Source organism: Podarcis liolepis (assembly GCF_965112155.1).
Source record: "Podarcis liolepis genome assembly, chromosome: 4".
Classification (NCBI taxonomy): domain Eukaryota; kingdom Metazoa; phylum Chordata; class Lepidosauria; order Squamata; family Lacertidae; genus Podarcis; species Podarcis liolepis.
Window position 1 is genome coordinate 89,945,218 of NC_139558.1, and position 26,297 is coordinate 89,971,514.

At 45.7% G+C, this 26,297-nt stretch overlaps 1 protein-coding gene across 1 annotated transcript in view; it reads right to left on the minus strand.

The window, feature by feature from the left end:
- MTNR1B (melatonin receptor 1B) overlaps positions 1-26,297 on the minus strand; it is a 37,402-nt gene that overhangs the window by 5,796 nt on the left and 5,309 nt on the right. The window lies entirely within an intron of this gene.

Sequence of the window (26,297 nt, forward strand, 5' to 3'; positions counted from 1 at the left end):
GCCAGGGAAGTCTCCAAATAGGAGTTCCATCACAGAAAGAGAAAGAAAAAGGAAAGAGGTGGAGGGGATCAAGTTGATTCCAAGCCAAAGGCCAGGTGGAACAACTCTGCCTTACAGGCCCTGCAGAAAGAAATCAGATCCTGCAGGGCCCTGGTCTCATGAGGCAGAGCATTCCACCAGGCCGGAGCCAGAGTTGAAAAGGCCCTGGCTCTGGTTGAGGCTAATCTGACTTCCTTAGGGCCCGGGACCACTAGGGTGCTGCTATTTATGGACCTTGAGGCTCTCTGTGGGGCATACCGGGAGAGGTGGTCCCGTAGGTACGAGGGTCCTAGGCCGTGAAGGGCTTTAAAGGTCAAAACCAGCACCTTATATATGACCCTGTACTCCACCGGGAGCCAGTGCAGCTGGAAAAGCACTGGGTGAATATTCTCCCATGGCAGAGACCCCGTGAGGAGCCTCGCTGCAGCATTCTGCACCCACTGGAGTTTCTGGGACAGCTTCAAGGGCAGCCCCACGTAGAGCGAATTACAGTAGTCAAGCCTGTAATTGCTTCTGGGTTTCAGGAAACCTCAGGAAGGAGAAGTGCTCTTGTGCTCAAGTCCTGCTTCCAAACTTCTCACAGGCATGTGGTCAGCCACTGTGAGAACAGGGTGCTGGACTAGACAGGCCCCTGGCCTGATCCAATAGGCTGTTCTGGTGTTTTTATGTTCCTATGGCCTTAACCAAGCCATTTTGTCTCTTAAGTTTCCTGTCCCTAAATTGGTTGCAACACTGATCTCCTTTGCAGGTGAAAGCCATTTCCGCCTTGGAGGAGATGGGGTTGCGGGCCAGCTCCTCCCACACACGCGCGGGGGCTGGCCTTTGCCCCTGCGCGAGAGCAGGGAATCCCCGGGCGTGTCACTAAGCCGGCCAGCCAATCAGATGGCCGGGGAGGTGGGGCCTGGCCTATTTAAGGCCAGGCACGCCCGGGGACCGCCCTCTTCTCACCTGGGCAGCAGAGAGGTTTTCCCATCCCACCCACCCATAGGTTTAGCTAGTCATGGCCTTGCTATGGACTTCGGTTGGTCGCTGTAAGGGGCCTGGTAGGAATTTTTCCAAGTTGGTGCACTTCGTGCCTTTTGGTTTTTTCGCCTACCTCGTAGCAAACGTCACAACTTCCACGGTCTTGGCGGTTAGGCATTGGCAGGGGGGATTGTTATGCAAATGAGAGGGGGGAAGGAAGCGCCATCACCTTCCCCCAAATAAAGGGGTAGTCCGGTAGAGGACTCCAGGGGGTGTTGCCTTGTCCGAAACCTAGGGAGGTAAGGGCCTCCGGCACGCCCCTGAGCAGTGACACCCGTGGGATCTTAGTTGGCGTACTTCAACAGGACCCCCCCACGGTTTGTGGACAACCCTCCCGGTCACCATGCCGGGTAGTCGATAGGAGCCAATGCCTAAAGCCAATACCTTTCAATTCTGTAATCAATAAAGTTGTGGCCTTTTTATGCCCATTAACCTAAAATATTGTGTCCAGTGTCTTCATTTCACAATGGGGGGGGGGGAGAATTGCCACGCAAATATACTCAGAGTCAAGAGTGGATTTCATGCTCTTTATTCAGCTCATAGTGGTGAGGAGGGAGAAAGTCCCCTCAAAGTATCTGCTTTATATACATTATTTACATAGTGGGTTGCACGTGATTGGCTAATTCTGGAATTCTCCTGTAGGCCAATCAGGTTGTGGATTCACTTCTATCTGGAGCTGGATTGGGTGGCTCCTGCAGACCAATCATACTGCTGCATTGTTCTAGGACCAATCAGACTGCTGCATTCTGAATCCTATTGTTCTAGGACCAATCAGACTGCTGAGTTGATCCTATTCAACTCAGTACATAACAGCAGGGTTTGCCTATGAGGACAAAACTACTCTTGTTACTCCTTTTGCAAGCTAAAAAAAAAGGAATGATAGCCCCTGTTATGGACTGATGGTCCATGATGCAGTATGTTTACTGAAGCTAAGCAGGTCTGGATCTGGTCACTGCCTGGATGGGTAGACCACTGGCTTGAGTTCCATGGAGAAAAGAGAGACAGGATTTAAAGGTATCAAATAAAGATATTCTGGAGCAGTGACAATGAATCACTTGCCTCTTCTGATAAACGGCACAAATTGAAATGACCTGCAGGAATGTATTTTCCTTTGCGTGATGATGAGCTGCTTGCTTTCACCCACTGATGTTCTGCCACCAGAGCAATTTGGGAAGAAGGCACCTCCTCTATACCTTACCAAAATGCTGACAACAATGTAGAAAACTCAAAGCAATAAGAACCCAATGAAAAGAAACAAAAGCTTTCAAATGCTTAGAAGTCTCTGGGATCCTTTGCAGTGCATTCCTCCCCTCCTGGCAAAGCAACGGAAGCTCTTTGTCGATCTTTAAATGATGTTCCTTTCATCACTTTGCTCTCTCTATATAAAAAGCAATTCCTTTCTCCCCGCCTCCCAACAGCAGGATATTAAAATTGATATTTGGAAAAAAAGGAGCGCATTTCTCGCAACATTTGTGGGATGAAGGCCAAGTCAAATCTGCAGTGGTTTTCTAACTGTATTTGTAATAGGAAAGCTCTTAATAGTAGGTTTTTGATAACTGGGCAGTAATGGGTATGGAGAGCTTTAACTGGATCGCTGTTTGCTTGCCTGCTTTTATGAAAATAAAAGTAATATTCACCACTTTGCCCCATATATGCCCACTCAACCCCTTTGATCTGTGGACCTGGCATTATTAGAAGTGCCTCATAATACTCATCCTGCAATCGTATTGGAAATTGGTCATTTGGTGTGGTTGGCACATAAACTTTGGAACTCCCTGCCTATTGACACCAGGCAGATGCCCTTGTTACATACCGTATTTTTCGCTCCATAAGATGCGCCAGACCACAAGACGCACCTAGTTTTTGGAGGAGGAAAACAAGAAAAATATTCTGAATCTCAGAAGCCAGAACAGCAAGAGGGATCGCTGTGCAGTGAAAGCAGCAATCCCTCTTGCTGTTCTAGCTTCTGGGATAGCTGCACAGCCTGCATTCGCTCCATAAGACACACACACATTTCCCCTTACTTTTTAGAAGGGAAAAAGTAAGTCTTATTGAGCAAAAAATACGGTGCTCTTTAGAGTGCCTGCTTAAACATTTTTGTTTAGGCAAGTCTACCCAGATACACAGAAGTCAGGATGTTTTCATCCCTTTTACTATTAATTTTAATTAATGTTTTAAACTGTTTTAACTGTTGCTGTTTTTACTGATGATTTTAATATTTCTTGTACACCATTTGGAGATCTTACTATAGAACTGTTGTTCAGTAAATAAATAATAACTTGCTTTTAATTTTTTTAATGCACTTATCCATCCATCCATTTGAAATTTTTATAGAATTGGAGAACACCTCAGAGGTCATCTACTCCAACCCACTGCTAAACACAGAGTGCAATCACTGGTAGATAATCACACCATACTTCATAAACATATGTGGCGTTTGCCCTCCCAGGTGTGTGACATCATACTGGGTTCATAGGGAAAGGGTTAACTAATTGTAAAATGACTAACCAATGGGAACCCAGGGGGCAGAGTTAACTGTGTATATGGTTTAAGCACAGAGGTTTTTTGGAGGAGTTAGATTTAGGGTGGTTGAGAAGACAGTCTGGAGTTAGAAGAGACAGAGAAGAGAAGTCTGTGGGTTGGGCTAGGCTGGTGTGAGAGAGGGAGAGAATTTGTTAAGACGAGTCAGTCAAACAGTTGAGATAACCAGTCAGAAGGTATTAGGAAGTTATAGGCCGGTAAAGAAACTAAAGTTAAGATACTGACATGAATATTATCTGAGAAACCATGAACTTATTAATGTTTGTAAAATAAACTTTTTTTTGTTTTATTCACTTTTAACAACTGACTGGGCTCAGTGTTTTACCAGAGAGCAACTGGTTGGTGGCAGCGGGGAAGCGAGCACACTGGTGGCACAGGGATCAATAGACCGTTAAATGTCCGGGTACCCTGTGTGATCACCACAACATCCAAGGATGAAGACTGTACCTCTTACCATTACGAAGTTCCTCCTAATGTTTCTCCAAAATCTGCTGGTCCTAGTTCTTCCCTCTGGTACAACAGGAGACAAGGTTGCTTCCACATCTTTGTATTTAACACACTTTTATACCACTTTGCCAGCCATGTTTCACCGCAAAGAATCCTGGGAACTGTAGTTTGTTATGGGCACTGAGTGCAGTTAGAAGACACCCCCCACACACACACACATGCCGCCACCGAGTTACAATCCCTATAGTCAATTCCTTTTCCAAAGGACCTCTGGCAATGCAAGAGATATACACCAGCTCCCTCAGCCAGTAAAGCAAGATGAGTGCCGCAACCCCAGAGCCGTCTGCGACTGGACCTAACGGTCAGGGGTCTCTTTATCTTTACCTAACAACTCCCAGTACCTCTAAGAAGCTACAGTTTCCATATTCATTTGGGGGGAGCCATGGCTGTTGAAGTGATATGAGTGTTAGAATTCCTGCTCCATGATTGCAGTCATGGGATTTTTGTCTATCACATGACGGTGTATGTTTTGACTCCACAGAGTGGGAAGTGACGGAGACAGGGTGTTTGTGTTACTGTGTTCCTGAAGTGGGACTATTGTCCTTTGTTCTTTTTCTCTTTGCTGTCTGATGCTAGAGAGAGAGGGAGCCATGTTGCAGTACTCCGTGTGTGTTTATATGTAAATAAAGTACATTATCCAAAATGCTGAGTTGCTGAGGTCTGTCACATGAAATGCGCAAACTCTGCGGATCCCTAAGTGTGCCGGTGTCGGTTGGCATCGGTCGCTGTGATGTTTGGGCTGAAGAAAGCTTTTGAAGCTCCCAATTGACCAGGAGGGAGAGAACATGCCAGTCGGGCACGTGTCTCTACCAGGGTCCTACTCAAGTGTAGGCTGAACACCTGACAATGAGAATGCCATGGTGCAGGTGTGACCCAAGTCTGCTCCATCTACTGTGGGACAGCCCCTCAGATATTTGAAGGTAGTTAAAATGTCCCCCACAACCATTGCCTGAATTCTCTCCTCCAGCCTAAACACAGTCCAGAGTTTCAAATGCCTCGTCTTGCTTCCAAAACTGGAATGGTGCATTCAGAGCCTTCTGCTCATAGTTTAGGGTTGCCATATTTTGAAGAGCAAAAAAGAGGACGCTATGACGGCTCTTGTTTTAAGTACCCCTACTATATGTAGGCTATAGAAGCTGTGATATATTGCTGGGGGAGGGGGGCAGGAGAAGAGAAGAGGAAAGCAAGTCTTCAACCAGCAGTTATGTCTATGTCTCATCCAGAAAGTATAGCCAGACACATTTTGGCAAATTTTACCCCTGGCAAAGATGACATATCCTGGAAAAAGAAGACACGTGGCAACCATAGCTCACTGCACCTCTGATGGTGCCTGGTTTTGCTTCTAGCCCCCCCCCCCCCCCAGTATGTATGTGGCCCTTGGAAAGTTGACTAGAAGGAAATGTGGCCTCTGGAAAGGCTGAAAAAGGCCCCACACCTCTGTTTTATGCATCCTAACAAGAACAATTTACAGGTGTAAGGTGGAAGCCCCTGATTTTTAAACCAGAGGGATGGTGAAAATGCATACAATATTGGCTATGCTTTAAAAGTACAACATCCCCATGGTGGAAGATACTCAGTATTTCCATTATGGTGCCTCCTTGTACCTTTTCCTATGCAGGGTTATGCCCCAAATAAATGCAGCCTTAATTAAACTAGTTCCCCTTTCTTTGTAGTGAATCCATATGCAATTTCGTTTTGTTTTGAAAGATTAAAATATAGATTATGCAAAGCCAGTCCCAGTGGGGAGAAGAGACATCTTATTGCCAGCTGATGTGGAACAAAATATATGCAGAAGTAAGTTGCCATGAACAACAGCAACAATGGAAATCTGCCAGATACATTAATGGAGAACTACAACTACAGTTGTCAGCACACCAAAAAGCAGAGAGATGCTAATATCTAGAAGTGAAACTCTGCCCTTACCATTATATCCTTCTGAACGTGAACAAAACATAACCAAGTATAGGACCAAGATGAGGACTGCGGAGCAGAGAGCAAGTCCTGACATGATAAAGGCTCTGTGGTTGAGTGGCCCCCGAGTCCAGGAATTGTGTATGGCAGCCTGTTCTAGATGGGGTTGCACCCTCCCTTAAGAAACAGGTACACAGCCTGAGTTTACTCCACATCCAACACTGTTGACGGAGACCCAAGTAGCCTCCATTGTGAGAGCCACTTACAAGCTTCTGCTGGTTCATCACCTACGACCATTCTGGGATGAGAATAGGCTGGTCATGGTGGTAAACCCATAACTCCCAAGACAGATAACTACAATGGGCTCTACTGGTGGTTGCCACTGGGCATGGGTGGAGAACCTACACTCTTGTAGATAATGTTGGGATACAGCTCCTAATGGTTGGCACCCGTCCGTCTCAGGGGACAATGGTGTGCTCATCTGAGGATGAAGTCAAACCAATATGTTAGAGATGACCTTTCTGGGGCGCAAGGCTGGGCAGTGTGTATGGAGGTCCTGGGCTGCTCAGGTGACAAGACCCCGTTCTTGGCCTTGCTCACATCATCTAAAGGAAAGCAGAACAGTACGTTTGGCACTAACTTGGCTGCAGGAGCTGCTGGAAGGAGGCATACAAGGCACCACCCAACCATCTTAGGGACTCCACTCCAGATCTGTGTCGGGTTTACACCTTAGCCTTTTCTTCTCCCAAAGATGCCCTGCAAGGCAGTGGAGGTTCAGGATCAGAGTTCTCCTTCTGCTAGACAGGCCACCTTCCCAGCTGGATGAGCCCCATCTGCCCCTCACTTCTCTCTACAGCACATGCAGAAACTGCCTTCTTGACTATTGGACCCACAGTTGATCTCGTCCACCAGAGCCTGTCTTTGCATGCAGGCGAAGTCTCTAAGTCACTGAAGGTTTGAGACACCTGGTTTAGCTGGCCAGTGGAAGCCGTTCCTAGGGTGAGGCCGCTGTCTCATGCTGGCAGCTTCTAGGAGCCACAGGTAAGAGCTGAGTGCAAGGTGGGGGACCAAAGGTGGACGAACTACCCCAGAAGAAGCACGACCTGTCCCACACCAGAAGTACTACCTCTCCCCTAACACTCCATACATACCATACACAGTCATGTGATACACAACAATCTCAAGACCGCAAACACAGAGCAGGAATCCTAACAGGGAGTTGGAATCCTACAGCGTATGGAGGACACTGTGTGACACCGGAGAAATATGTTTTCAGAGCCCACCCTCTTTTTTGTGATTCTATATATATATATATTTTGGTAAGTTTTCAAACTATTTTTAATGTTGTATTTTAAATTGTTGCAATCTTAAATTGAAAGCAAGGGGCAGTAAAATATATAAATTCACCACCATCATCATGCTGACCTATTGTCTTGCTCCCACCTTCCTCTTGCAGTTTGATTGCTGCCAAATACACTAGATCTTTTCATATCCCAAATCTTGGAAGCATAATATAAACTACCCAAAGCCACAAATATGTGCTTGATATACAGCATCCAAGAATCGTAGAATTGTAGAGTTCGAAGGGACCATGAGTGTCATCTCGTCCAGCCCCCTGCAATGCAGGAACCCTTTGCCGAAGCCCGCACTTCTGAGATTAAGAGTCTCATCCTCTACCAACTGAGTCATCTCAGTTCTGTTCTGCTTCCTGATTAGCAAGCAACAGCATGCCCTCCAACATTTCTCTGGTGAAAATAGGGACGTACCATTCCATCATGATAATTTTGCTATTTATACCCCACACATCTTATTGGGTTGCCCCAGCCACTCTGGGCGGCTTCCAACATATATAGAAACATTGAACATTAATAAAACAATAAAACATTAAACATTAATTTAAAAAACCCTTCCCTATACAGGATTGCCTTCAGATGGCTCAGGGGTTGGATAACTCCATACCCTTCAACATTTCTCCAATAAAAATAAGTGCATCCTAATGAAAAGTGGGACCAAATCAGAAACTGGGATGGCTTCTCTAAATCTGGGTTGTCCCTGGAAAATAGGGACCCTTGGAGGGGTCTGCAACAGGTCCACAGTGCTGCAGGTGTTTTCTCTGTTAGCATACTCTCCTAACCTACCACAGGTGGCAAAATAAACAATCCTAGTCACTCCATTGTTAATAGATAAAGCCACTCATCTACTGCCTCCCAAGAAGATCTCATTCAGCATTAATAAAGGTGATTATAATGACTCTCTGTTGCCACCTTGTGTCTCAGGGTAATTCCATGAAAATGTCAACCTACAGACTCATTTTTCATTTATATACAGCAGGGATGGCAAACAGGTAGATCGCAATATACTGGTAGATCGTGGGGTGCCTGTGGTAGATTGCGGTAGATCGCAGGACCCCTTCCACCCCCCCAAAACAACTTTGAGCTCCCCAAAAAAGTTCAACAACTTTGACTTCTCCAAAAAAAAAAGCTCAAAAAAATTGACTGTCCCCCAAAAGCTCAGCAACTTTGATTTCGACTTTCTAAAAAAAGCCCAACAACTTTGGTCAACCCAGTGAGTAGATCACTGCCAGCTTTTTTATAGTGGGAGTAGATCACATTCTCTTGGAAATTGGACAAGCCTGATATACAGTATATAGCTAACATGTTCTATATCATTTTAAAGACAATTTCCCAAAGTTTCATTACCTGACAACAGTTTCTTTAAAATGATATTGTACTCATGAGTAAAACAAGAAGAGGCGTGACATGCAAAGTGATGAAAAATTTCCTACAGTCCAGTTAAAGTCATTCCTAAAACAATATAGAATCTGTTTTAAAATGGAAAATCAAATATTGAAAGATACCAGCACTTATTTCCTGCTCCCCGAAAGCTGAAAAGCTATTTCTTGACTGTGTTCATGTGAACATAAGCAAAATGTTACATATTGCTAAAGGTATTTCCCAGAAGAAATTTGCTTCTGTGCTGTACCCACATTTTGAGAGGAGTGTACATGACTGGTCCTCCTTCCATAACTGGTCTTCCCTTCCATAACTTTGGGAGAAGATAGACCCTGGTCTGTCCTCTAGGCAGTGGTCCTGGGTGTGACAGTAGCTCTTTCCCCCGTCTGTGAAACGTCATGTGGCATGCCACCAAATCTCACAGCAGCCACAAATTTAGCAGGCTGTTACCTGAATCAAATCACTCTTTTTGCAGCCTCTGCTTTCCCACCAGCCACCTACAATGTAAGCATAACATCAGCCCACCTTGCAAGGTCGTCGTAGTGCAAAAATGCCAATGAAGTGCTGTGACTACTCAGAAAGCGCTTCAGGGACTGGATGCATTCTTATTAGTATCAACTGATAAGCTGAGCTACGTATACATCCTTTTATAATGCCCACATCATAATGCTGTTATGCAAATCTATGGTGTGACCACATTTGGAATGCTGTGTGTGGTTCCTGTCACCTCAAAAGGGATATTGCAGAGCTGGGAAAGGTTAAGAAAAAGGCAACAAAAACGATCAAGGCGATGGAGCAACTCTCCTGTGGGGAAAAGGTGCAGTGTTCCTGTTATGTACTGAAATTCTCACCCTGGGCCAGCAGGGGGATACTGTAGATAGTTTTTACTCAGGTCCACATATGCAAATAAGGGATCAAAAGTGACGCTCAGTGATTGGATAGTTACAGAAAGTTGTTACAGTTACGTTGTACTGGAGCTCTAGATAAGCAGGCTGGCTGAACCCTTCAGTTCAGTTCTGTTCTGACCTGTGAATAAACAAGAGCTGTTTGGAGAATCGCTGTGTCGTCTGATATGTTCACCCACAACCTATGAGTTGCGGACTCTTTAATTTAGAGAAAAGGAGAGTCAGTGGTGACAGGATAGAAGTTTACAAAATTATGCATGGCATGGAAAAAGTGGATAGAGAAAAGGTCTTCTCCTTGTCTCATAACACTAGAATCCAGTGAGGCTGAATGTTGGAAGATGAAAGAAAGTGATGCAGCAGCAAAAAAAGGGGCTAATGCTATTCTAGGCTGCATCAACAGAAGTCTAGTGTCCACATCAAGGGAAGTCATAGTACCACACCATTCTGCCTTGATCAGACCACAGCTGGAGTACTGTGTCCAATTCTGGGCACCACAATTTAAGAAGGATGTTGACAAGCTGGAATGTGTTTAGAGGAGGGCAGCCAAGATGATCAAGGGTCTGGAAACCAAGCTTGATGAAGAACGGTCGAAGGAGTGGGGTATGTCTAGCCTAGAAAAGAGGAGATCTTCAAATATCTCAAGGGCTGCCCCATGGAAAATGGAGCAAGCTAGTTTTCTCCTGCTCTGTAGAGTAGAACTCCAACCAATGGCTTCTGACAGTAAGAGCTGTTTGGCAGTGGAATAGTCTCCCTCACTGGAAGTTTTTAAAGCAAAGGTTGGATGGTCATCTGTCATGGATGCTTGAGCTGACAATCCTGCATTGCAGGGGGTTGGACTAGATGACCCCTTTCAGCGCTACAATTCTGTGATTCTACTACTTCATGCTGTGCATAAAGTATGGAACTCATTATCACAGGAGGCACTGATGACCACCAATTTGGTTGGCTTTAAAAGAGGATTGGACAAAGCAGTGGAAGATAAGCATATCAATGGCTACCGACCCTGATGGCAATGTTCTGCCTCCACTGTCTCTGAATGCCAGTTGCTGTGAATTGTAAATGGAGACAGTGCTGTTGTGCTCGGATCCTGTTTGCAGGCTTCCTGCAGGCATCTGGTTGGAGAGCCAGTGTGGTGTAGTGGTTAAGAGCGGTAGTCACGTAATCTGGGAAACCGGGTTCGTGTCTCCGCTCCTCCACATGCAGCTGCTGGGTGACCTTGGGCCAGTCACACTTCGGTGAAGTCTCTCAGCCCCACTCACCTCACAGAGTGTTTATTGTGGGGGAGGAAGGGAAAGGAGAATGTTAGCCGCTTTGAGACTCCTGAAGGGGAGTGAAAGGCGGGATATCAAATCCAAACTCTTCTTCTTCTCTTCTTCAACGTGAGAAGACGACGCTGGACTAGATGGGCCATTGCCCTGATTGAGCAGACTCTTCTTATGCTATTATATGCTCAAACGAGTGCTGTCTTTTCCTGTGCAAAGGATCTTAGCAGAGGTCTAGGAGATAGTCACATGGTGTGTTACAGGAGTCATGCAACTGCAGTTCATTGGGAATTTTCCATGATTTGTAAGGACAGGTCAATACTGAATTACACTGCTATCCACAATGTAATCCAAGCCCCAGGCGGACACAGGGCATATGACACCAACACCCAGTAGAACGATTAATAACTGCCAGAATAGCAGCAATCCCAATCTGCCCTCTTAACGGGCACAGTCAAGTCCTGAAGATGAAGAATATCAACAGGCATGGCAAGTGATAACCCTGTTGGCATGCAACCAAGGAAATTGGCAGGCTCCCAGCTGGCTCCAGCCCACTGGCTGGTGTGCTGGACAAACTCCAGTCCCTTGGTACAGCATGAATCTGCGACCTGAGCTTCAGAAGCTAGGGCACACTACTCAGCAGAGTAAACGCTGCACAGCAGAAGTAGCAGGAGAGGCTGTGTGAGCATATTTACAAGCAGTTTATTCAGCATACATCAGGACAAAAGGAAACATGTCTGCTCTCCTTCGTGTCCAAAGCAAACAGCAAAAGCTATACACAAACGGCAGTTCCCAGCAAGCTGTGCTGGAGTGTAAACAGTCATGTGACACACAACAATCATGCCTGTTCCGTAAGATGGAACGGAATATTCCAACAAACCCTTGCCCTGAGGAAAAGTTGTAGCTCTGTAGCGGAGCAACTGGAATCCTGTCTATAGCTCTGGTGGCCTCACCTCACAAAGGGTATTGTAGGGTAGGGAAAAGGTTCACCGAAATAATCAAGGGGGTGGAGCGATTCCCCTATAGCAGTGGTTTTTGACCAGGGTGCCGTGGCACCCTGGGGTGCCTTGAATGATGGTGAGGAGGGGTTGCAGGCAACACCCCTCCTCTGATGCCCTCTTGAGTCTCTGCCTCCCGAAGGCTTGTACAGCTGTTTATTGCAGCAGCCCTGGCTGTAAGTTCTGCAGCCAAATGGTGCCTCTGGGAGGTATTTTTCTTTGGGGTGGGATGGGGGGCAGCTCAGAGACTAGAGATGGCAGCAGCTACTGCCCAGAGGACTCCCAAGGAGAAGGGAGAGGAGGAGGAGGAAGAAGAGGAGGAGGAGGAGTTTGGATTTGATATCCTGCTTTATCATTACCTGAAGGAGTCTCAAAGCGGCTAACATTCTCCTTTCCCTTCCTCCCCCACAACAAACACTCTGTGAGGTGAGTGAGGCTGAGAGACTTCAGAGAAGTGTGAGTAGCCCAAGGTCACCCAGCAGCTGCATGTGGAGGAGTGGGGAATCGAACCCGGTTCACCAGATTATGAGTCTATTGCTCTTAACCACTACACCACACTGGAGGCTGAGGGAACACTCCACAAGGGAGGGTGTTTGAAAAAGGGTGAGAGGCAGCCAGCTCTTGAGGCAAGGGGTGACATAACTGGGCTCCTGAGCCCCACAGGGGTGCCATAGAAAGAATGCAGTTGGTCTAGGGAGCCGTGGACTCAAAAAAGTTGAAAACCTCTGTAAAGGGTGCAGAGTTTTGGGGACTTTTTGGTTTAGCTAAAAGGAGAGTAAGAGGGGTCACGATGGAAGTTTATAACTTCCATAGGTGTGGAGAAAGTGGGCAGATAATTTTTTTCCTCCAGGGGTGGCACGCCCCAGGGGTCCCAACTTTCATAAAATATTGGGGGGGCCACATGCATTGAATGGCAATGCCCATCAATTTGGGGGAGCAGTCCCCTCAAATATTTTATGGGGGGTTGCTCTAGTTATCTCCCTCTTGGACTATTGCAATGCGCTCTATGTGGGGCTACCTTTGAAGGTGACTCAGAGACTGCAATTAATCCAGAATGTGGAAGCTAGACTGGTGACTGGGAGTGGCCACCAAGACCATATAACACCCGTCCTTAAAGATCTTCATTGGCTCCCAGTACATTTCCGAGCACAATTCAAAGTGCTGGTGCTGACCTTTAAAGCCCTAAGCAGCCTCGGCCCAGTATACATGAAGGAGTGTCTCCACCCCCATGTGTTCAGCCTGCACACTGAGATCCAGCGCTGAGGGCCTTCTGGCAGCTCCCTCACTGCGAGAAGTGAGGTTACAGGGAACCAGGCAGAGGGCCTTTTCGATGGTGGTGCCTGCCATGTGGAATGCCCTCCCAGCAGATGTCAAGGCAATAAACAACTATTTTACTTTTAAAAGACAACTGAAGGCAGCCCTGTTTAGGGAAGTTTTTAAAGTCTGACACTGTATTGTTTTTAATATTTGGTTGGAAGCCGCTCAGAGTGACTGGGGAAACCCAGCCAGATGGGCGGGGTATAAATAATAAATTATTATTATTATTATTATTATTATTATTATTATTATTATTATTAAGGGAACTTGACCCCAAGGAGTTGGCTCCTATGCTATTCCCCTGCGTTGGCTTCTGACTTGCCGGATGAGGCTATGACAACCAGCCTGCACTCAACAACAGCTCTTAGAAAATCGAGCCCTTTCTGTACCTAATAACTACAAAAAGCAGGCACATTACGCAGCATGTGCTTGAGGAGTCAAGTGCTGTTATGAGCCACTGCTAGTCTTAACCATCTGCTCCATTGGGGAAAAGGGCCTTAAAAGCCATCGTCTGTTGGTATGCCTCATCTTTATAACAATGCACTGCAGATTGGTAAGGTGAGTAAAAGTACGGGTGCAATGGAAAACTGATTCAAGCAAACTCTCTCCTAAAGCTTTGGCTGGAAAGTCTAGCAAATTCATGGAACAATAACCTCAAAGATCCCAGGCTCAAACTTGCTTGCAAAGAAAACCCTTGTCTGCCTCTCCACGAGAGTCAACATGATCCCAGGATTTGAACCAGACAAATACCTTTGCATTACGTCGCTCGTTATCTTCTCTGCCCAAGCAGAATGCAAGGGACAAAATATATGTGACTGAGCAGCAAAATAGTCTGGCCGTAATGATGAATGGGGCAGAGCACAGCTTAAGGAGGCAACACAGAGTGACATTGATTCCTTATTTATAAGATGTAATGGAGGTGCTGTTTGTAAGGCGGAAAAAGAGGCCAGCTGGAAGAACGGTTTAACGGCAAGTGAAGGATGTCAACTGGACTCTAAATAAGAAACGATGCGGCAATGTGAGGAAATGATGATGACCGTATGTACGGAACTGATTTTAAGAGACTGAGTTAAATCTCCATCGTTCTGCCCAGACACTGAGGTCCAGCGGCGAGGGCCTTCTGGTGGTTCCCTCGCTGCGAGAAGCCAAGTTACAGGGAACCAGGCAGAGGGCCTTCTCGGTAGTGGCACCCGCCCTGTGGAACGCCCTCCCACCAGATGTCAAAGAGAACAACAACTACCAGACTTTTAGAAGACATCTGAAGGCAGCCCTGTTTAGGGAAGCTTTTTAATGTTTACCAGATCACTGTATTTTAATACTTTGTTGGAAGCTGCCCAGAGTGGCTGGGGAAACCCAGCCAGATGGGCGGGGTATAAAAAAATTATTATTAATTATTAATTATTTATTATTATTATTATTATTATTATTATTATTATTATCATTCTGTACCAAGGGACTGGAGTTCGCTTTGCACACCGGCCGGTGGGCTAGAGCCAGCTGGGGGCTTGCCAATTGCCCCCTCTTGTGAACAGTCCTCAAACGGAGATTATTATTTTTTTTAAAAAAAGTCAGGGCAGCCACATTTTCCCATAAGAAATATCCCAAAATCTATACTGGCACAATACTAGTTTGGGGCAATGCTTTTATTAGGCCAACCAAAAATGTCATAAAATAATGTTCTTTAGAACTGTTCACCAGTCTAATCGGGGTCACCAATGAAAGCAGGACTTGAGAGCAATGGCATTCAGAAGGAAGGCAAGAAGGAAGCAAGAATTTCTAGCCTGCAAACTTTATAAGGTAAAGGGACCCTGACCATTAGGTCCAGTTATGACCGACTCTGGGGTTGCGGCACTCATCTCACTTTATTGGCCGAGGGAGCTTCCGGGTCATGTGGCCAGCATGACTAAGCCGCTTCTGGCGAACCAGAGCAGTGCACGGAAACGCCGTTTACCTTCCCGCTGGAGCGGTACCTATTTATCTACTTGCACTTTGTGCTTTCGAACCGCTAGGTTGGCAGGAGCTGGGACCGAGCAATGGGAGCTCACCCCGTCGCGGGGATTCGAACCACCGACCTTCTGATTGGCAAGTCCTAGGCTCTGTGGTTTAACACACAGCGCCACCCGCGTCCCTGCAAACTTTATAACTTAAGAATAAAAAAACATTTGCATACCAGGAACTTGTGGGGCCTCAGGAAGAAAGTCGTTTTAAATGGAAGCACCATATAACTTAAAAAGAGAGACACCCTCCCCCACAAAATAATATAGATCCTTGCAAGTACAGACAGTGCATGTGTCATTCATACTTGAACAGTACTCTCCATCCCAATGACCAACACTTTTCCTTTTACCCACCCACATATTAAGGGGGGGGAACCCTGATGATTGTCACTGATCTCTAGTGAATTGCGTCCAGCCGGCTCAACAGAAGTAGGATTGCAGCCAACACCTCTTTGTGTAGCAACCAAGGATAAAATATATTCTGGCAGCCGTCCAGAGAAAGTTGTGCACAGTTAAAGCTCACTGAAATGGATTCCAATAGGATGAAAGCACACCCTCTGGAAGGCAGCCAGGATGCGCGCAACCAAACTTCAATGCGTTATTCATACAGCTGCATTTCCATTGTATGTGGTGCTGAGACTCCCCGCTGCTAAATCTTGCTACAGCCCAACTGGGAAAAGGAAGAAGCAGATGAAAGAAGACTACATGGGCTTCAGTTGGCTTAATATTATTCTAGTGTGGCCACTTGCAGATCCCCAGAAAATAGGAAATGCATTGCTGAAAAACGAGGACACAGATTTGGGTAAAATTTGCCTGTGCTGATTTATATGGAGGGATGCAGAATGTTGACATCTCAGCCAGGAAACAGTTGGTGGTCCCCAGAAACAGGTATTATGAAGACATAGTCATCATAGCTAATAGCCAAGAGAATAGCTTCATCTTCCATGAAATATAACATCAAACGTAACAGGCCAGTCTAAGAATTCAGTCCACTGACAGCCAAAGGAATGAATTGCTCACTCGCAGCATCATCGTTGCAGAAGTTTTGGGAGCAATTTTTATCATCAGTTCCACACTCCCATCTCCAAAAAGAGATAAAGATTGGACAATCTGTGCTTGTTCCTTTGAGTGAAGTTTTAATTCAGCTCTATCTTGGGCAAAATTATTTCTCCTTCAGAATTAGACACAATGAAAGCGCCAATTTCTCCCCGAGCCCCACTATTTCAAAAGATCAGATATTACTCCACGTCTTACAAAAGAGGTTAGATACATTTATGTAACCGGCAAAGTGCTGCTGATTCATACCAATTATTGTATGCAATGGCAAGAAAAGCTTTCAGATGTTTAAATACAACCCTCTTTGTAAACGCTTTCCTTCCTTCAACGCTACTCCATAGGCAGATTTGCAACTATAGCACCAGTTAAACAAACAAACAAAGAACATATGAAGAGCTCTGCTGGATTGGACTCAAATAAGCAAGCCAAAAAGATAGATGAGTTACAGGCGGTCTATGTTCCTCTGGTGACAGTTAAAATAAATAAATAAATAAATAAATAAATAAATAAATAAATAAATAAATAAACTAATCAACATAGAAAGTATCCTTATTTCGTTTTGTTTCTCCGTGCCTCATACTATAGTGTTGTGTTTCAGTCAATGCCAAGTTGTTGTTTAGTCATTTAGTTGTGTCCGACTCTTCATGACCCCATGGACCAGAGCACGCCAGGCACTCCTGTCTTCCACTGCCTCCCGCAGTTTGGTCAAACTCATGCTGGTAGCTTCGAGAACATAGTCCAACCATCTCGTCCTCTGTTGTCCCCTTCTCCTTGTGCCCTCAATCTTTCCCAACATCGGAGTCTTCTCTTCTCATGAAGTGGCCAAAGTATTGGAGCCTCAGCTTCAGGATCTGTCCTTCCAGTGAGCACTCAGGGCTGATTTCCTTCAGAATGGATAGGTTTGATCTTCTTGCAGTCCATGGGACTCTCAATAGTCTCCTCCAGCACCATAATTCAAAAGCATCAATTCTTCGGCGATCAGCCTTCTTTATGGTCCAGCTCTCACTTCCATACATCACTACTGGGAAAACCATGGCTTTAACTATACGGACCTTTGACAAAGGCAATGCCAAGTACCATACCCTATACCCTATCAAACCATTTGCAGGCATGTGCATCTTTCCAATGCAACCCCAGTTCCACACACACTGTCATAATGAGGTGATTTATCAGATTCTTACAAGGGAGAAAAGGAGGAGAACAGAGCTAAGCTTGGTTATAATAATAATAATAACAGCAACATTTTTATTATTCATACACTTTGCCCCAGCGCTCCCAACAGAATATTAAAAGCACAATAAAACATCAAACATTAAAAACGTCCCTATAGAGGGCTGCCTTCAGATGTCTACTAAAAGATAGCTCTTTATTTGCTTGACATCTGATGGGACAGTGATCTACAGGGCGAGCGCCACTACCGAGAAGGCCCTCTGCCTGGTTCCCTGTAACTTCCCTTCATATTGCATTTCAATATCTCTGTGGAGGAGATCTTTAAGGATCACAAAAGATTCCTGCCAAAATTTCTGTGCTTGTGGTCATTCCCACTGCTTTTAATATTGGATTTATGAATTGTTGTAAGCCACCCTGGGACCTCATAATGATTGATGATTGCTGTTTCCCTCACCCCTATGTTTTTAGTTGTTTCTAAGCGATGACAAACCTAGACAGCATCTTAAAAAGCAGAGACATCACCTTGCTGACAAAGATTTGTATAGTTAAAACTATGGTTTTCCCAGTAGTGATGTATGGATGTGAGAGCTGGACCACAAAGAAGGCTGATCGCCGAAGAATTGATGCTTTTGAATTATGGTGCTGGAGGAGACATGACTAAACGACTAAACAACAACAATTTTAGCTGTAAGCTGCTTGGAGGAAAAATGAATGAATGAATGAATGAATGCGTTCGAAATCTAAATATCAACAAAAAATAGATGAAATACAGCACAAGATCAATACCAAATAAAAGCCATCTCTGGGCAAATGAAAAGGTATTCTGTTGGCACCACGAAGACCTAAAGTTCAAAGCCAGGTCAGTCTCTCTGGGGAAGTCATTGCACAAAGGCGGGGCCATACAACCCTCATCCATCTCCAGACACATGGAGCAAATAAAATAATGAGTAAAGACTTGTGTGTTTATAGGGATAACTGCCAAACATTTTTACTCTGGCTGCATTAGATGGCAGATGGTGGAATCACTAGTCATCAGAACACATTATTTTGTCCCAACAGCATGACTACACTAGTCCATTGTTGTGCAGGGCAAGAGACAGAGAATCTAGTAAAACTCCCAAACAGTGTGTCACAAGAGAACTGTTAGCAAGTGAAGAGAACACATTTAGCAGTGATTTCCATAAACCAGAGTGTCCACTGCCCAAGGAGGTTCCTTGCTGCCTCTCTCAATGATCCGCAGTGCTCTTAGAATCATAGAACTGTAGAGTTGGGTGGGACCTCAAGGGTCACCAGCCAAACCTGGAGCAGTCATCTGAAGGGATCCTTTGTGCCGACATCATTATGTATTTAGGGAAGTTTTATACAGCCACGAGATACCTAGCCATCAGGGATTGGGGATGCACAGCACCCTCAAGACCAACTGGTGAATCTCCGTGACCTCCTCTTACATGCTTTCCATGTATGAATGGTTAGGGTCATTGGAGCCCTGTTCACACTGCGAAACTGAACCACCTGCACCAGACAGGAATCACTGCTCCTCTGTCCAATCTGGAGGCATGCTCCATGACTGGGCCACGGCGAGGAAGTGCTTCACTGAGCGCAGGTAGTTTTGCACACCCTGAAATATTTGTGTGCCTTTTACTAGGGAGGCATGGAGGGTGGCAACACGAGAACGGGCCTCTTCAGTGGTGGCTCCCCATTTGTGTAATGCTCTTCCCAAGGTAAGGTAAAAAGATAAAGGACCCCTGGATGGTTGAGTACAGTCAACGGCGACTATGGGGTGCGCCACTCATCTCGCTTTTCAGGCCGAGGGAGACGGCCCCGTGGAGGACCTTAAGATCCACAAATGACAACACCTTGGAGGTCCCAAGTTGCAAGGTGGTTAGATTGGTCTCAACGAGGGCCAGGGCCTTTTCAGTGTGGTGTAGTGGTTAAGAGTGGTAGTCTTGTAATCTGGGGAACTGGGTTCGTGTCTCCGCTCCTCCACATGCATCTGCTGGGTGACCTTGGGCCTTTTCAGTACTGGCCCCGACTTGGTGGAACGCTCTGTCACAAGAGACTAGGGCCCTGCGGGACTTGACATCTTTCCGCAGGGCCTGCAAGACAGAGCTTTTCAGCCTGGCCTTTGGTTTGGACTCAGTCTGACCCTTATGTTTCCCTCCCCTTATTGTTTTGATCTATGGGCTACTATATTTTAACCTGTATTTTAACCGCCGACCTTCTGATCAGCAAGTCCTAGGCTCTGTGGTTTAACCCACAGCGCCACCTGCGTCCCATCACGACCCTAAGGAGTCTCAAAGCAGCTAACAATCTCCTTTCTCTCCCCCCCCCCCAACAAACACTCTGTGAGGTGAGTGAGGCTAAGAGACTTCAGAGAAATGTGACTAGCCCAAGGTCACCCAGCAGCTGCATGTGGAGGAGCAGGGAATCAAACCCGGTTCACCAGATTATGAGTCCACCGCTCTTAACCACAACACCACACTGGCTCTGTGTGGCAGGCACACTGGAAATCAAATAAACACAATCCAGAATCTGGACTCCTGCCAAAAGCCAATGCCTTTCTTTCCTGCCAGAGCCTGATGCCGTTTCCAGGCAGGTTTTGTTGAGAAGTTACTCAGCTTCTGAAATTATCTCGAGTTGGATGCCTTTGCATGCTCTCTCTCTCTATTCTAAATTGCTCTTTCAACTCCAATGAAATCTACTTCTCTTTTACCTTCCAGCAACACTTATCCCTCCCTGCGCATCCTCTCCAACTTTCTTTGCTGTTTTCGAAACTGTCATTCTCTGACTCATTTCTTCCACAATACAAATAGGCTCTAATTTTGCTCTTCAGAAATAATTTTAAAATGCCTTTCTTTGAGAACCACCTGCATTTTTTCCTCTGCACCTCCTTCTCTGCTTCCATTTCCAAAATGGATGAACTCCCTCTGCACGCAATCTGGAGGAATTCTAAGTGCATAGCTGAGCTATTAATTCTTAGGCTGATTCATGGGAGCGCTTGATGATTCACCGCCTGATGACTGGCAGCTGAGGCTAAGATCTACATACGCAGCAGAAAGAGTGTGTTTTATTGTATGTAGAATGAGTTGACAGGCTGGATTGTACCACTTCAGGGCACCCGAAAATAGAAAACCAGCAAATTGGAGAGAAAGAGAAATAAAACAAGGATTGCAATCCCTGATGAGCTAGCTTTCTTCTTGCAGGGATCAGTTTTTGCTTTGGTATGTAAGAGTATTAGAAAGGAAATGCATACATGCATTTATTTGTGTTGTTTTTTTAAATAAAATATTTATTAAGGGTTTTAAACAATATAACACCAAGCACATAAAACCCCATCACCAAAATAAAAAAATACACACAGAACAAGAAAAATACAACATAGTTAAATTTCAAAAACCAAGTTTCCATAACCTTCTTTTCAGACTCCCTCACATCTCCCTTTCCTGCGTTCCCGTTTACAAAGTCATATTCAGCAATACTTCACCTTCTCTCAAATCTTGTTTTAATTTGTGCCTTTCAAATATTGTCTCCAATTTTACCCTTTGTTATCAAATATTTAAATATTTAAGCTTGACATAATATTAATCAAATTTCATCTTTGTTCTCATAGTTCAGTTATTTTCATACTTCTTTCCGCTAAGTTACTAATGCCAAGTTATCTTTATATCCTGCATCATTCTAGCATTCATACAATTTACAGTACTTTCAGCTGGAAGATGCAGGGAGTGGGGGAGGGGAGTGTGTGTGCAAACTAGCCTACTGACTGCACAGGTGTGGAATTTCCATAAATTGCCCCACCCACTTTTGCCCTTGGCCCCACCCACCCCTGGCATGTGGTCCTCAGAAGGTCACCCAGAATGGGATGGAAGGCTCATCCTTGCTATATATACACTTTGAAGTCTGGTAAAGGGAATTACGTGAAAAAGGCAAAAAGAAAACCATCGTTATTTTATATGTGCACAGGGCATACGGCATGGGGAAATAGCTCGCAAGCTACTCAAGTTCTGTTTCATGGCTTCCTCATCACCATCTCCTCCTGCTTCAAACACCCCTATGTTACTAGACAATTGATGACTAAACAGTCACACGGTTGTTTCCAGACACAAAATTGCTTTGAGATTAAAGCAGTTTGTAACACTGGCACTTTCTCCACTCAGCTTGTATGGCATACGCTTTCCCTGCCCTCTTAACTGTCTCCAGTCCAGCATTTTCCAAATGCCAGCAGAGGACAGGATCAAGCTGCAAACTTCCATTAGGAAACATTGTACCACAGAGAGGGGAATCCTGTGTAAAGGTAGGTAAAGAAAAGTAAAGGACCCCTGGATGGTTAAGGCGTCTATGGGGTTGCAGCTATCATCTCGCTTTCAGGCCGAGGGAGCTGGTGCTTGCCCACAGACAGCTTTCCGGGTCATGTGGCCAGCAGGACTAAACCGCTTCTGGTGTAACGGAACACTGTGACGTAAACAGGAGCACAAGGAAACACCGTTTACCTTCCTGCCACAGCAGTACCTATTTATCTACTTCCTCTGGTGTGCTTTCGAACTGCTAGCTTGGCAGGAACTGGGACAGAACAGTGGGAGCTCACTCCATCGCCAGGATTCGAACTGCTGACCTTCCGATCGGCAAGCCCAAGAGGCTCAGTGGTTTAGACCACAGCACCACCCGCGTCCCTATCTGTATTTGCTGTACATATAATAAGGTAAAGGAACCCCTGACCATTAGGTCCAGTCGTGGCCGACTCTGGGGTTGCGGCGCTCATCCTGCTTTACTGGCCTAGGGAACCAGTGTACAGCTTCCGGGTCATGTGGCCAGCATGACTAAGCCACTTCTGGCGAACCAGAACAGCGCACGGAAATGCTGTTAACTTTCCGCCAGAGCAGTACCTATTTATCTACTTTCACTTTGACGTGCTTTCGAACTGCTAGGTTGGCAGGAGCAGGGACCAAGCAACAGGAGCTCACTCCGTCTCGGGGATTCAAACTGCCGACCTTCTGATTGGCAAGTCCTAGGCTCTGTGGTTTAATCCACAGCACCACCCGCGTCCCGACAGCACCACCCGCATCCCACACCAAAGAGCATAGAGTTTTCCCAAGATCCTCTGACGTAGTTGAAATGTTTATATTATGCTACAATTTTATTTGAAATGTGCATTGATCATTTTTATGAATCGCTGCTCTTGCTTGCTTACTGCTGCCTGTATACAGTTTATTTTTGTGGGAAGATGGCAAACAAAGCCTAACCTCATTTAAAATGTTTAGTAATTCATCAGCACGAATTCTATCACATGAAGGATGTGGTTTGTTTCCCCAGTGATCCAAATGTTATCCAGTTTTGAACAAAACGGTTTCATGCTTGCCTCCTCTCCTGCACATAAATATAATTGAATGCATTGTGGACTGGCTGCAGCTTAGTGGCAGAACATGTGCTCTGCATTCAGAAGGTCCCATATTTAATCCTGGAATTTCCAGGGAGGACCAGGAGAGAATTCTGTATGAAACTCTGCACCTACAGTCCGTGTAGCTGATATTGAGCAAGTTGGCTACTGGCCTAACCTTTGCTGTGGTAAAAGGCAGGTTCTTGTGCTGTTTGTGTGAATCCAATCTCTTAATTACAGCCAATGACCTGTATTATATGTAGTTCCTGCAATTCGTTGGTTCTGATATTAGTGCATACACACACACACACAGTGGTACCTCGGGTTAAGTACTTAATTCGTTCCGGACGTCCATTCTTAACCTGAAACTGTTCTTAACCTGAGGTACCTGTTTAGCTAATGGGGCCTCCTGCTGCTGCCGCGCTGCCGGAGCACAATTTCTGTTCTCATCCTGAAGCAAAGTTCTTAACCTGAAGCACTATTTCTGGGTTAGCAGAGTCTGTAGCCTGAAGCGTATGTAACCTGAATTGTATGTAACCCGAGGTACCACTGTGTATACACACACACACACACACACACACACACACACACACACACACAGAGTGATGCAGTGTGTGTGTGTGTGTGTGTGTGTATGCAGCTTACTTTCTCATTTAGAGAGCTCTTGCAGTGTTGGCAGTTTCCAATACCAGTATCTGTGCTGCAGCTAACGGGAACAAGCTGCTACTTGTTTCAAAGTGTGGCTGATAGACAGATCTGTCTGTGTGATGTGGTGAAAGGGTGGTGATAGGCAGTCTACTTTGTGCTAAACGGGCATTTGGTATATACCCCGTTATGCCAGGAAGCATATTACCTGGCACACTACTAAAATGAGGCTGCATTTTAAGGTGCATCTTAAGCCGTATTTTAATTACCGTATTTTTCGCTCTATAAGACGCACCGGACCACAAGACGCACCTAGTTTTTGGAGGAGGAAAACAAGAAAAAAAAATTCTGAATCTCAGAAGCCAGAACAGCAAGAGGGATTGCTGCGCAGTGAAAGCAGCAATCCCTCTTGCTGTTCTGGCTTCTGGGATAGCTGCGCAGCCTGCATTCGCTCCATAAGACGCACACACATTTCCCCCTTACTTTTTAGGAGGGAAAAAGTGAGTCTTATAGAGCAAAAAATACGGTAACTGTTTTTTCTATTTTTCTATTACATTTTATTGCAATTTATATTCGGTGTTAGCTGCCCTGAGCCCAGCCCTGGTCGGGGAGGGGGGGTATTATTTATTTATTTATTTATTTATTCATTCATTCATTCATTCATTCATTCATTCATTCCCCGCCCATCTGGCTACGGATAGCTACTAGCCAACACTCTTCTTTGCCTCCATGGTCAGAGGCAGTCATGCATCTGAACAGTACTTGTTGGAAACTACAGGAAGGGAGAGAGCTCTTCTGTCTGCATTGTGGGTTTCCCACAGGCATCTGGGTGGCCACCGTGAGAACAGGATGCTGTACTCAATGAGCCATTGGCCTGATTCAGAAGGCTCTTCTTATGTTCTCACTATCTACTATTAGCATCCAACTGAGCTTTATTCAAGGGACGCGGGTGGCGCTGTGGGTTAAACCACAGAGCCTAGGACTTGCCGATCAGAAGGTTGGCGGTTCGAATCCCTGAGACGGGGTGAGCTCCCGTTGCTCAGTCCCTGCTCCTGCCAACCTAGCAGTTCGAAAGCACCTCAAAGTTCAAGTAGATAAATAGGTACCCCTCTGGTGGGAAGGTAAACGGCGTTTCCGTGCACTGCTCTGGTTCGCCAGAGGCGGCTTAGTCATGTTGGCCACAAGACCCTGAAGCTGTCTGTGGACAAACGCTGGCCTATAGAGCGAGATGAGTGTGCAACCCCAGAGTCGTCTGCGACTGGACCTAACGGTCTGGGGTACCTTTACCTTTTTACACCAATCCTGGTCTGATGGCACTGGCTACCAACTAGCTTCCGGGCCCAATTCAAAGTGCTGGTTTTGACCTATAAAGCCTTAAATCGCTCAGGACCGCAATACCTCAAGGACCGCCTCTTTTCAGGTGAACCTACCTGGACCCTGAGATCATCTTTTGAGGTCCTTCTTCATTTGCCCCCTCCTTGAGAGGTCCAGAGGGTGAACGGCCCTTCTCTGCATTGGTTCCCTGTCTGTAGAATGCTCTTCCCAGGGAAGTATCCCTGGTGCCCTCATTATACACCTTTAGGTGCCAGGCAAAAATGTTCCTTTTTAAACAGGCCTTTGGTTGATCTGTTTGACATCATATACCCTTTTAAAATGTGGCTCTTTTCGGGGGGGGTGTTATTTGGTTATTGTTTTTATTTTGATTATATATTTTGTAGTTTTATATTTTGATTTAGTTCAGTGAACCGCCCTGAGACCTCTGGGTATAGGGTGGTATATAAATTCAATATATAAAATAATAATAATAATAATAATAATAATAACCCCCTGCAATGCATTCTGGACAATCCATTCCAAAGCCTACCCTCCACAGCTTCCTGTTCTCCTCCGCCATCCATATTAATTAGCATTCTATGCCCACTGAGCATGCTCAGTTCCCATTGGATGATTTCAGGTGTTTTGTGCGGGGAAGGGGGCGCAAGTGGTGCTCAGTCATAGAATCATAGAATTGTAGAGTTGGAAGAGACCCTAAAGGTCATCCAGTCCAACCCCTTCAATTCAGGAGTCTTGCCCACAGCCATCCCTTGGTGGGCTCAAACCACCAACCTTCTGGTTAGCAGCCAGATTCACTGACCCACTGTGTTACCTTTAGGAACAGCAAGCTACATTAAAACCTTTGATTTCACCATTGATTTCTGCAGAGAACTCTCACCTCTATCCTTGGGATGTTTAAAAATAGCTTCTCGAGGGTGGACCAGAAAATGACCTCTCCAAGATAAGGAGATGATTGTCTCATAACTTTTTTTTTTTAAACAGCAATGTGCCTCTCCTTCCACTCATCCTCCAGTCACACCATTCAATTTCCTCTCCTACCCAGGGCTCAGATTTTCTTCCTTGCAACAGTCAGTCAGTGTTCCAGGGGGGCTCAGCAGCTTCATCAGTCCCCACTGTGTTGTTTTATGGGGTCTCCATGGAAAAATGTATCTCAATGGTAAAGGACCCCTGGATGGTTAAGTCCAGTCAAAGGTCACTAGGCAGTTGCAGCGCTCATCTCGCTTTCAGGCCAAGGGAGCCAGTGTTTGTCCACAGATAGCATTCCAGGTCCTGTGGCCAGCATGACTAAACCGCTTCTGGTGCAATGGAACACCGTGACGGAAACCAGAGTGCACAGAAATGCCGTTTACCTTCCCGCCGCAGCGATACCTATTTATCTACTTGCACTGGTGTGCTTTCAAACTGCTAGGTTGGCAGGAGCTGGGACTGAGCAACGGGAGCTCACCCCGTCGCAGGGATTCGAACCGCCGACCTTCTGATTGGCAA